This window comes from Ipomoea nil, unplaced genomic scaffold (assembly GCF_001879475.1).
Source record: "Ipomoea nil cultivar Tokyo-kokei standard unplaced genomic scaffold, Asagao_1.1 scaffold0191, whole genome shotgun sequence".
Classification (NCBI taxonomy): domain Eukaryota; kingdom Viridiplantae; phylum Streptophyta; class Magnoliopsida; order Solanales; family Convolvulaceae; genus Ipomoea; species Ipomoea nil.
This window is the reverse complement of record NW_017616619.1, coordinates 140,001-152,151: the sequence shown is the minus strand read 5'-3', so window position 1 is coordinate 152,151 and position 12,151 is coordinate 140,001.

Genomic DNA, 12,151 nt, shown 5'->3' with positions numbered 1-12,151 from the left:
GTGCTCCTCACCCAATATCACTATTTCCCTTTGTATTACTGGTACTGTCATTCCATAGTTATCGGAGATCGATCCCCTTTCAGTCCATTACGCACCTCGTGTGCACGTCAGCCATCATCTGTGTGCATACGTGCCCCGCAACTAAATGCATTAGTCTGAGCGCATGTTTGTGTCTGCGTGCATAGATTTGGGCGGTACTGCGCACTCCACTGAATCCCACTGTTTGCTTTCGCTTATACTCATAAGATCCTTTTAATTTCTATTGCATGTATTACCACTACATAGCTATCTAATATCTAAGCCCGTTAAGACGTACACGCCGTTTGTGTGCACATCAGCGTTTAGCTGTATGCATGCATATCATATTAATGCAACTACTGTTCGTCGGCATCCCTTGGTGTGCAAGCTTTAGTATCTATGTGCATATTTGCATATGTGTCTATGCGCATGTGTGTTTCTCATCTTGTGAAACTGTGTACACACAATTACATTTCCGTGTGCACCATCGAACAGTGATGTAGTGCTAGCTAAGTACGTTCTTTATAGTGGCTCCACCTGTACTAATTCGTCTTAATAAAATTAAAACTTTGAAAAAGATCCAACCTTTGCAGTTTATTTAATTTGGTTTCTAACAACTTTAAATAAATTTAACATTCATACTATTATAAACAACGACGTGCTATTCTTCTAATAGTTCTTTTTTGTCGGGACAATTCCGGCTGTTGTGGCCCAGACAGTCACAGGTAGTGCATGTCCTCACCTTTTTTTTTCTTCTCAGCTTCTTTCTCTTTGTTGCTCATGAATCTTTTCCCACTACCTTTGTTCTTTGCAACACTGGGTGGCTTGATTTGTATTTTGCCAGGTGCAGTAGCGTTGACTATTGATTCGTTGACTGATTAGGGGTTGGCACTTTGTTTGGTTTGTTGTTTAGCCCTTTGTAACTTTCCTTTTAGCTGCTGCATTGTTGACAATATTAGCTCCATCTTGTTTGGCCATTCATTCACCAAACCCATGCAGTTGTAGAACTCATTCCAAAGTTGGTTGGCAACTGTTCTCACTCCTTTTTCCCCTTGTATATTAGTGCTTACTTTCCACTCAATATCGTACATTGATCGTGCACACGCATCTCGTGTCCACCGGGGAACAGTATAACATCCTGGAATATCTTCTACACCTTCCTCCTTGAAATCCGACAACACGTCTACATAAGATACCTACTCTGTTGAATTTGTTGCAACTGCATTCTATTTTTTGAGTAGCTTCGTGCTGCTTTACCTCAAAATGTTTCCTACCTATTTCGTGTAACGTTTTATCCGTTACTATTATTGTAACATGACCTAAAGACATACTACCACAATGATTGCCAGTTGTTATATAAGGTCACTAGTCATCTCACTACTCACACTACATACCTCATACACCATCTAGAGAGAGTTGAGTAAAGTGAGAGACAAAATACTCGTGTTATCTCTGCAGCAGTCCAGATCGTTCAACCATCACCGACTCAAGAACTATGGCTTTTGGAGGTTAGTACGATCCTATGTCACATATTATGATGCATGTGATATATTTTATTCTAACATTTCATACACAATGTAGTTCCAACTCCCATCCTCAACGCTCTTGTTAGTGATTCTGCATGCGAAACTTCCTTCCCATATTTCTTTTTGGAACTCATAGAATATGTTTATGGTGTACAGTGCAGCAGCTTGGCGTTCTATGACCAAATGGGTCTTGGTTTCAGGGAATGAATCTTCACAGTCTGCATTCAACTTTGCTTGTTTATTATGCCTATGTTCTTCTATGGCGCTATTGCATTGCATTAAGAAACTCTACCAGACTGGAGTGGTGGTTGGTGAATTTCCTGAAATAACTATTTTCCGATTCCGAACATGATGTTATTTTGAGTAGTCCTCCCATGAATATGTCTTGAAAATACATGGATATTCACGATGCACATGCCATGTACAATTGATTAAACCACATGTGTTCAACAAGGTTGTAATCTTTCATTACCTTTGCCCATTTCATTTCAAATTCATCGGCACTCAATGTTTCATCCCATATTGTATTGTTGAGCGCCTTTCTAAACTCTTGGTTCTTTGCCAATGCATTTCCTACCTTTTCCCCCACTTTTGTCATAATGTGCCACATACATAATCGGTGCCTTGTTTCTGGCATAATGTTTGATACTGCCACCTTTAGTGTTGGGTCTTGATCCGCTATAGTGCATCTTGGTGTATTCCCCATCGCAGTTTTGAAACTTTTTAATAGTCACTCGTACGGCTCCACATCTTTTCTCGCAAGTAGGCTAGCCTCGAATGTAATGCATCTTTTATGGTTATCAACTCCCGTGGACGATACAAAGACAAGCTTGTATCTGCAGTCTTGACATTGTTAAATAGTTAGTGCACACGCATACACGTACTTGTGCATTCATTTTTTTTTTTTTGCCATCGAACTTGGCAGTCTGAATACAAATTCACAGGGGTTAGTACGTGCGCACACTAGAACACATAGATGCACACAGTGACGTTTCTATGAATTTTCGTTTGTTGCCCGTGGGTATGCCGATGCAGTTGTTGACACTTAAATTTTGAAAAATATTGATTTATTTATCAATTTTAGTATATTTGAATATATGTATGGATAATATTGATATTATCTAATTTGTTAATTAGATAATATCAAAAGAGTTTGAGTTTATCAAAACTCTTCTATCCTACAGCTATAAATAGGAACTCTTATTTCTATGTAATCACACATGCTAGGAAAAATCATGTAAACACCTGGAAATATTATTCAGGGATCACAATGAAAATGTGATCCTGAAAGTAAAAGCCCCTCCTCCAATTCAATCATGCATGTTGATCCAAACCTCTATTGAAGATCAAGTCATTTGAATCCAGAGGCCCTTCAAGAAGAACAAGCTATAAATACAAACCTTTATTTGAAGATTAAGCCACTTGAAACCCGGAGGCCCTTCAATGGTGGAGTGTTCAAGGCATCAATTGAAGAATCAGAGGACCATCCAGAGATATTGTACCCACACCGCATTTGATATTCGATGTAACCAGAATTTTGAATTAATATATTTTATTCAATTTTCTTTGTTTACAAATTGGCACGCCCAGTGGGGCTTCATAGGCACATACCGTTCAACCGGTATGGGGACAAACCCCATATGAAATTTGAAATGGAGGAAGCTAAATGATACTCCTTGGCACAAGTTAAATCGGCCTCATATCCTTCAAGGCTCCTTGGCACGAGTTGAAAATGCCTCATATCCTTCAAGATACTCCTTGGCACGAGTTGAAACGGCCTTATATCTTAAAATTGTAGTGTCGAGACTTCCTTGCACCACATACTTTGGAGTGGTATATTCTCTCAAGTGGCGTACAAACAAGTCTTGAGGGGGCATTTGTTGACACTTAAATTCTGATAAATATTGATTTATTTATCAATTTTAGTATATTTGAATATATATGAATATATGTATGGATAATATTGATATTATCTAATTTGTTAATTAGATAATATCAAAAGAGTTTGAGTTTCAAAACTCTTCTATCCTACATCTATAAATATGACCTCTTATTTCTATGTAATCACACATCCTAGGAAAAATCATGTAAACACCTAGAAATATTATTCAGGGATCACAATGAAAATGTGATCGTGAAAGTAAAAGCCCCTCCTCCAATCCAATCATGTATGTTGATCCAAACCACTATTGAAGATCAAGTCATTTGAACCCGGAGGCCCTTCAAGAAGAACAAGCTATATATACAAGCCCTTCTTTGAAGATTAAGCCACTTGAAATCCGGAGGCCCTTCAATGGTGGAGTGTTCAAGGCATCAATTGAAGAATCAGAGGACCATCCAGAGATCTTGTACCCACACCGCATTTGATATTCGATGTAACCAGAATTTTGAATTAATATATTTTATTCAATTTTCTTTGTTTACAGCATTGATTAAATAGTATGATTGAAAACGACTCATATTGAACACAACTCTTACTCAAGGTATTTTAATTCAACGCATTTAACATGTCTCATATGTACATGTTTGTTCTGCATGTAGCGTCGAATGACATCACATCCCAAAGCATGCAAATGTTTGTCTAGAATAGCCTGTACAATTGTTTGTCTTCATTCAAATCAAAATCGAAGTAGATGTCTAGGTTGATCTCTTTTCTTTTGAACATGCCTTTTACTACCATTTGTGCACCCGCTCCTGCAATAAATGGCAACAAGTCCCTTCTAAAATTGCAAAATTCAATGCATGTTGCCCCTATATTGGTAAAACATCCAACCATTTCTTTGTATAGCCTAAAAGCTTTTGTGGGAAAAATATTTGCCCTTGCGCAGTTTGTTAAGAAGATATTGTGTCCAATATCACTTCCTATTTATTTTTAAAAATGGTCTTGCAACGTTTGAGCATAGGCAGTATGTATGTCGTAGCTCTACGGAATGTACTTGATAACCTCCAATTGAGCACCTTGTCATCATGATCCGGGCTTTACAACCAACTCTATTTGACACCCGCCGCCTTTTCTTCGGTTGTGTGTTGCTTCCTATGCCGGTGCTCACGCTTTTATCTTTCGTGTTGGGCTTGAATCTTTTGCATGAGCATATCATGCATTTTATTTGTACTTCCCCTTCCCTATTCTTACGCATTCGTGCTGTTTTTTATATCGAAGCCGGCCATGGCTACGTATGCACTGTATCATTTTATTCCATCGTTTATTGTTTGAAATTGTTGCCCAAAATACAGTGTGCTTTCATCTCTGCCATTAGGTGTAACACCCCGGATTTCTAACACAACTTAAAACAATAAACTGGTCAAGGGTGCAATAACCAAAAGCACGGTTAGGAACAACAATGAATAGAAACAAACTTAAACAAGAAGGAAACATACAACCTCATCGCGATTCCTAGAAGTCACACAAATCCTAAGGTCTCAACTTAGGCTCTTAAAGTCAACTTCTCAACATCTTAGGATACTTAGGCTCACCCTAGGCTTGACAAGGTATCCTATCCCAACAGTTCGACACGGCTCTGATACCAACTGTAACACCCTCGATATCTAACAAAACTTAAAACAATAAACTGGTCAAGGGTAGATAAGTAAGTTCTAACTAGTATAAATAAATTACGGAAGCTAAGTCAAAACAAACGAGGATGTTATACCAAATTTAGGCTATCAAACCCAAATGCACAGGCTAGTCTAATCCATAAACATAACAATCATGATAAGACAGGGAAACTAGTCAAAATCTATCAAAACAACGTAAGTCTAACATAAGGCTCACAGGCCAACAAACTAAGGATAAAATAAAAGGATCTAGCTATAAGGTAGAAGCTAGGCTTGAACTACCGCGCTCTCAAAAGTTGGACTACTCCATACCTGAAAATAGTTTAAAACCATTAGCGATTATGCTAAGTAACCCCACTCCAATGTGTAAAGATACGTACATATAAATTTCATACTTCAAAATAGTTTTAAGACTTGGGAGTACATATATATTTCACTAGTAAACTCTAATTTAGTAAATCATAAGGAATGGAAAAGACTAGACCAATACATGAGATATGCTCAACAACACGACATTATACCATAAAGACATCAATAAAGAGACCGATTCAACAAGGTAACAATAACGAATTAAGGACAATGAGAAAGATAGAACAATTATAATAATTAGCATAGATAGTCCTCATCAAAGTCAACAATCAATAACAATATCAAGGTTTCAAGTCCACACGGACACAATCATCAAACATATACCGTGGAGTCAACCTCAGTGTGGAGGGCTTCCAGTTAGCACCAATGTCAAAAGTGACCAATCAATCAATGTCCAATGGAAACAGATCTAGTAACTTTAAGTGTATACACCCCCTATTGGGATTCCAACCCCAACGGGTTAGCTACTATCTCTGACAACCGAGATACGTTTCTACCATGTTTCCCGCAAATTAATGATCCAAACGGAAACCTGGAGCTTTCCACACTACCTGATCAGTTCACAATGGTTGATTGGGGTTTTCCACACCACCGACCTGTCAAGAGCTTCCCACACCAACATGACCCATTGCAAACAGAGCTAGAGGCCTGCCAATCTCAAATCAGTAACAGATAAGTCCACACACTGTTCACTGTCCCTGCATAACAATCTCAACAAGGGTTCAATTCGACGAAGGAATCTCAAGAGACAAAGCAAAGGAATAGATTCCACAAGAAATGTATTCAACAACGAATAAGCTCAATCAATAGCTCGAATCAAGGGACTCTCAAGGACAAGATAAACCAAAGTTACAAGCTCACAACGATAGTTCAATATCAACGGGTTTCAAGAAAGAGATACAAGAAAGATAGTTCGATATCAAAGAATTCCAATGAAGTGTAACAACGGATAGATAGGCTCAGGTTATCAACTCAATCAATAATCAAGCAAAGGTTATCACAAGAAATCATACTAGCATCAAGGAATAACGTTACTAGTACACAAGCCAAAGAATAATCGCAAGGGTTCATACGAACAACATAGAATTCATCAATAATTATTATTATTATTATTATTATTATTATTATTATTATTATTATTATTATTATTATTATTATTATTATTATTATTATTATTATTATTATATGATGATGGTGGTGGTGATGGTGGTGGTGGTGGTGATTATGATGATGAAACTGTGTATCTATATATTATTAAACTTTGCTTTAGTAATTTTCTACAACGCTACAAAAAAAGGCCTATATAACGACGGATTTAGCGACGGCCAATTTCCGTAGTTAAATTAGCGATGGAATAGCAACAACTTAGCGACGCATTTTAATTTTTTTGTTAGATTTACATTTAGCGACGGATTAGCGAGGGATATTGTAACGAAATATTTCCGTCGTTAATAATCTTAATTGCTACAGTTTAGCGACGAAATTTTCCACAGCTATATTTAGAGACAGATTAGAGACAGAAAATTCCGTCACTATTCCCTTGCAAAATATCTCATCCAAATCGTCGCCTGGAGAAAAATAGCAATGGTTTAGTTTAGCGACGTAAAAATCCGTCGCTAAATGTAGCGACGGAAAAATCTGTCGCTAAATGTAGCGACGGACTGAAATTGTGTCGCAAAAGTTTAGTGAGGCGATCAAATTCGTCACTATACTGTTTAGCGATGGAAAATTCCGTCGTTATTTTTGCTTTTTTTGTAGTGAACATACTAGTTTGAAATATATATATATATATATATATATATATATATATATATATATATATATATACACACAAAGAGCGTTAAAAAAAAATTTAATCATGCATAGATACACAGTTTCAACATAAGTTGATACATTCAAAATAATAACAATAATAATAATAATAATAATAATAATAATAATAATAATAATAATAATAATAATAATAATAATAATAATAATAATAATAATGTTAGGGATTTAGATACAGCGTATTGTTTTTTTTTTAAACAAAGGTACGGAAGATTAGAATTGAAAAGACAAATTTTATTTTACCATTAAATTAGTATCCATATAAACCTACAAAAAATGAAAATTGAATTTTTTAAAGAGTTGTAGTTTTTTTTTAATACTATTGACTCTATTACAATGTAGTATCTGTTCATACATACTTTCTCAATATACTGAAGCACAGGTACCTGCAAGATCAAGAGTTCATAGTACAACTAAGATCCAGTCACATACACAACAAAGAAAATCAACAGCTTTCTACACTATAATCTCATTGCCTGACGTTGTCATCTATACTACCAACAATAACCTAATTGCAAATAACACACTACCAACAACAAGGAAGAAGACAAATAGTGAAGATGAAGACAATGACAATGTTATTCAAAAGAAAATTAAGAATACTTAGAAAAATTAAAATCAAAAGTAGTATTTATTTAGACTTCATTTTTAGACCAAGTATTTAGACTATTGATTTTACAAAGTTGCAAAGATTTATTTTAATGACAATTATAATGAATTTCTTATATTATATTGCATTCATATTCTTTGAGTTACATATTTAAATAAACAAATTCGACATTCAATTACCTATGTATGAACTTCTCCTATATAATGTTGCATTGATATACTTTCAAATATTCATTTAAATATAAACATTGGACATTAACTCATTCGTACAATGCGTGTGTAAAACTAGTATATATATATATATATATATATATATATATATATATATATATATATATATATATATATATATATATATATATATATATATATATATATATACTTTTGTTCAAATGCGGTCACGCCCTCCCGTGCGGTTGTGCGGCCGCTTGACAAAATACACCAACAGTGTTAACAAAAGGCAACAATAGTGTTAGGAAAAACCACAACAATAAAATGCACAAATACACTAAAATCCACACAACACACCCAAAAAAATGCACCATATAACCCCCACACCCCTAATGGTGTATTTCTGAACACTGTGTGGTGCTTTTATTCATACCTAATGGTGCGTTTTTGGTGATGCGTACCTAATTTGTGTATGTTTTTTATTGTGCATTTTCTAACATAGATGGTGTATATTTGTATAAATATTGGTGCGGCGGCACTGACTGCACGGGAAGGCGCGGCCGTACCTAAACTCAACTATATATATAGAGGCAAGATCAGATGCGGTTATGCGCTTAGGTGAGGCGGTGAGGTTATATCCCATCCGTTGATCAATTCTAATCTAACGCACCATACTTGTTACTGATTGCGCGCTACACTTATACATCACCGCGACATAGGAGGGCAAATTTGTCCATTAATTGAATTCAAAATCATCTCTTCTCCACTTCTGCAAGTAACACCCGTCCCATCTACATATTCACAATCCCAAAGTGCGAAACCTCTCCAACTTACTCCCGCTCTAGCGACGAAGGCTAGACGAACGACTACAACGACGAACAGCGAAAAGGCTAGAGCCGAGCGCACCACAGCGTTCTGAGAGGAACACGAAGCCTATACTACAACACCGCTCCACTACAAAACACAAAAATGGTGAACAAAGGCAAACAACGAGCATGCAAGGGTATATTTCGTTTATTATTAGTGTATTCTGGAATATTTAACTTGAATGTGTCAAATAACATCTTTACCCTACTATCGGTGTATTTTTTTGAGCATTTCATACTAGGGCACCTCATTGCATGTTCTTTGTGCATTATGAACATTAATGTAGTGTATATTTCGTTTATTATTTCTATTTTCTGGAATTTGTAACTTCAATATGGAAAAAAAAGTTGTTGTGTGTTTTATTTTTGTAAACAGGGCATGTTTATCCTAGCGTCGGTGCATTTTTGAGCATTTGATGCCAGGGCATCTTATTGCGTGTTGTTTGTGTATGATGAATTTCAATGTAGTGTATATTTCGTTTATTATTGGTGTTTTCTAGAATTTGTAACATGAATATTGGGGAAAAAGCTGTTGTGTGTTTAATTTTTGTACACAGTGCATGTTTATCCTACCGTCGGCGTATTTTTAAGCATTTCATGCTAGGGCATCTCATTGCGTGTTGTTTGTTTATGATGAACATGAATGTGGTGTATATTTCGTTTATTATTGGTGTTTTCTGGAATTTGGAACTCGAATATTGGGGAAAACTTGTTGTGAGTTTAATTTTTGTACACTGTGCATGTTTATTCTACAGCCGGTGTATTTTTTAGCATTACAGGCTAGGGCATCTCATTGCGTGGTGTTTGTTTATGATGAACATCAGTGTAGTGTATATATAGTTTATTATTGGTGTTCCTACCATCTGTGTATTTTTGAGCATTTCAGACTAGTGCACCTCATTGCATGTTGTTTTTATACAGGATCAACATGAATGTAGTCTATATTTCTTTTATTGTTGGTGTTTTCTTGAATTTGTAAACAGTTCATTTTTATAATAATTTCAATTATTTCATGCAGACAACAAAAGAAAGGCATTAGAACAAGGAGACACATCAAGGCCAAAACAGCAGAGAAAACAGGAAGCAATGTCATTCCTTGACAAAATGGAAGATGATACAGAACCAGATGAAGAAGTGCATGAACAAGAAGTTGATGATAGCTTAGATGGTGAGATAGACACATTGGAGCAAGAGAATGATGAGACTGACCTAAAGATAAGACCCTTGCCAACACAGCTAACAAAACCCATTAACGCCCTAACCAATCAACAACGCCAGAGTATAAATGACATTGGGCTGGGAAGGATTCTTGACCTCAAAATCACAAACCTTCCAAGGAAATTGGGGATGTGGCTGGTTGAAAACTATGACTCAAAGAGCAACACATTGAATCTGCAAAATGGCCAAAGACTACAGATCACAGAAGAAGATGTTGTTGTGACATTGAGACTGCCGCTTGGAGACATAGAAATCACTAAGAGAGAAAGTAAAGGAGTATATGATCTCTTGACAGACTAGAGAAAAATATTTGGAAGGGCTGACGGCCACATCACCCCACGCAAAATGTCTAAAAAAATGCTGACATTGAGAGCTGCTGACCCTTGGTTCAAACGGCATTTTTGCACTACTTGTTATGACTGTGTTGGTGGAGCCACAAGTAAATGGTTATGTGAACCAAAACTACATTGACAACTTGCGTCAAGTTGACAACATCAAGAGGCTCAATTGATGTAGAATGCTCATCAATTCACTCATCGCAAGCAAGAAGGCATGGCTGGAAAGCTGTGATGGAAGGTTTGGAGGACCAATTGTTTTCCTAACAGTAAATAGACACTCAACAAGCTTGTAATTAATTACACATCAACCTATTAATAATATAAACTACCAAATGCAGGTATTCTATGTTGACCGTGTGGTGCTCTACCGGAGGGCTGTCCCAAGAAGCTACCCTGCCATGAATAACTGGACATTTAAGCTGCTCCGTCAACGACAACAGGATGAGCTCAAGTCTGGAGGATTTGGATATGGACGTGTTGATACTGCCTTACCACTGGAGATCACAACACATTGTGAAGCCCCACCCCCACCACCACCACAAGAAGAGACCCCACCACTATCACAAGGATTACAGGTAAACCAAACACTGCAATGGTAATTGGTGCATTTTGTGTGTAATATGGTGCATAATCTGACTGTGGTGTACTTTTTAGAAATATTTTGTGCATACTACAATATATGTTGGTGTGTTTATACTATAATGTTTCATATACAAGAGTTTGTTAATGAGATTACCACCCACACTAGGTCAATTGCACATAGTCTACTGAAAGTATTAAGGCTAATTGAAAATGCACCTGCAGCAGTATTGGAGCATGATACATTCAAGCAGATGTTTGAATATGCTAGGCAAATGCTTGGATTCAAAGCACAAGAGGATGGAGAACTGACATTTACTTAGAGAGAAGATGCCTACTGGAGTGACCCTGAGTTCTTGAGAGCGGTAGATGAGATTGTCCATGCAGTAAACAAGAGAAATTTTCTAAATGATATGCCATCTTTCAGCCTGGGATTGACACTAGAGGAACAAAATAGACGTTGGACGGAAGTGAATAATATTGCACAAGACTACCAAAACATTGATCAGGCTATGGAAAATGAAGAAGTTGAGCTGAATATGAATGAGGGTCAAGAAGTAACTAAAGGTCAACAAGATGGGCAGGAGGCTCAACCAGATGCACCTGGTAACAACAATGATGAGGTAATGCACTGTATTAAATTGACGACAGAAAAAAAAATATATAATTTGAATGTTACAGGTCACACCAGTAGACCAATGTCAAGAGGGCCCTGATTCAGATCCACCACCCCGACCCCAACCATTAGACAAAGGAAAAAGACCAGCTAGAGGGAACAGCCCAATTAGACCTAAAGCCCGCATATATGCAACTGATCTGGAAACCCCAATAACTTCAACAGAGGAATCAATCAGACAATGGGTATTGGAAAACCCTAACCCAGAACTGTAAGCACAACACACTCTAAACTTGGTGTATTTCTAAAATATATTTGGTGCATTGTATTATAATATTGGTGTATAAATATCATATATTAATTAGTGCATTATTCGATAACTATTGGTGTGTTTATATGATTGTTTGTGCTTCCACATCGGGTGGTCACATTAGTTGCTTAGGTGTTGTGTGTTAC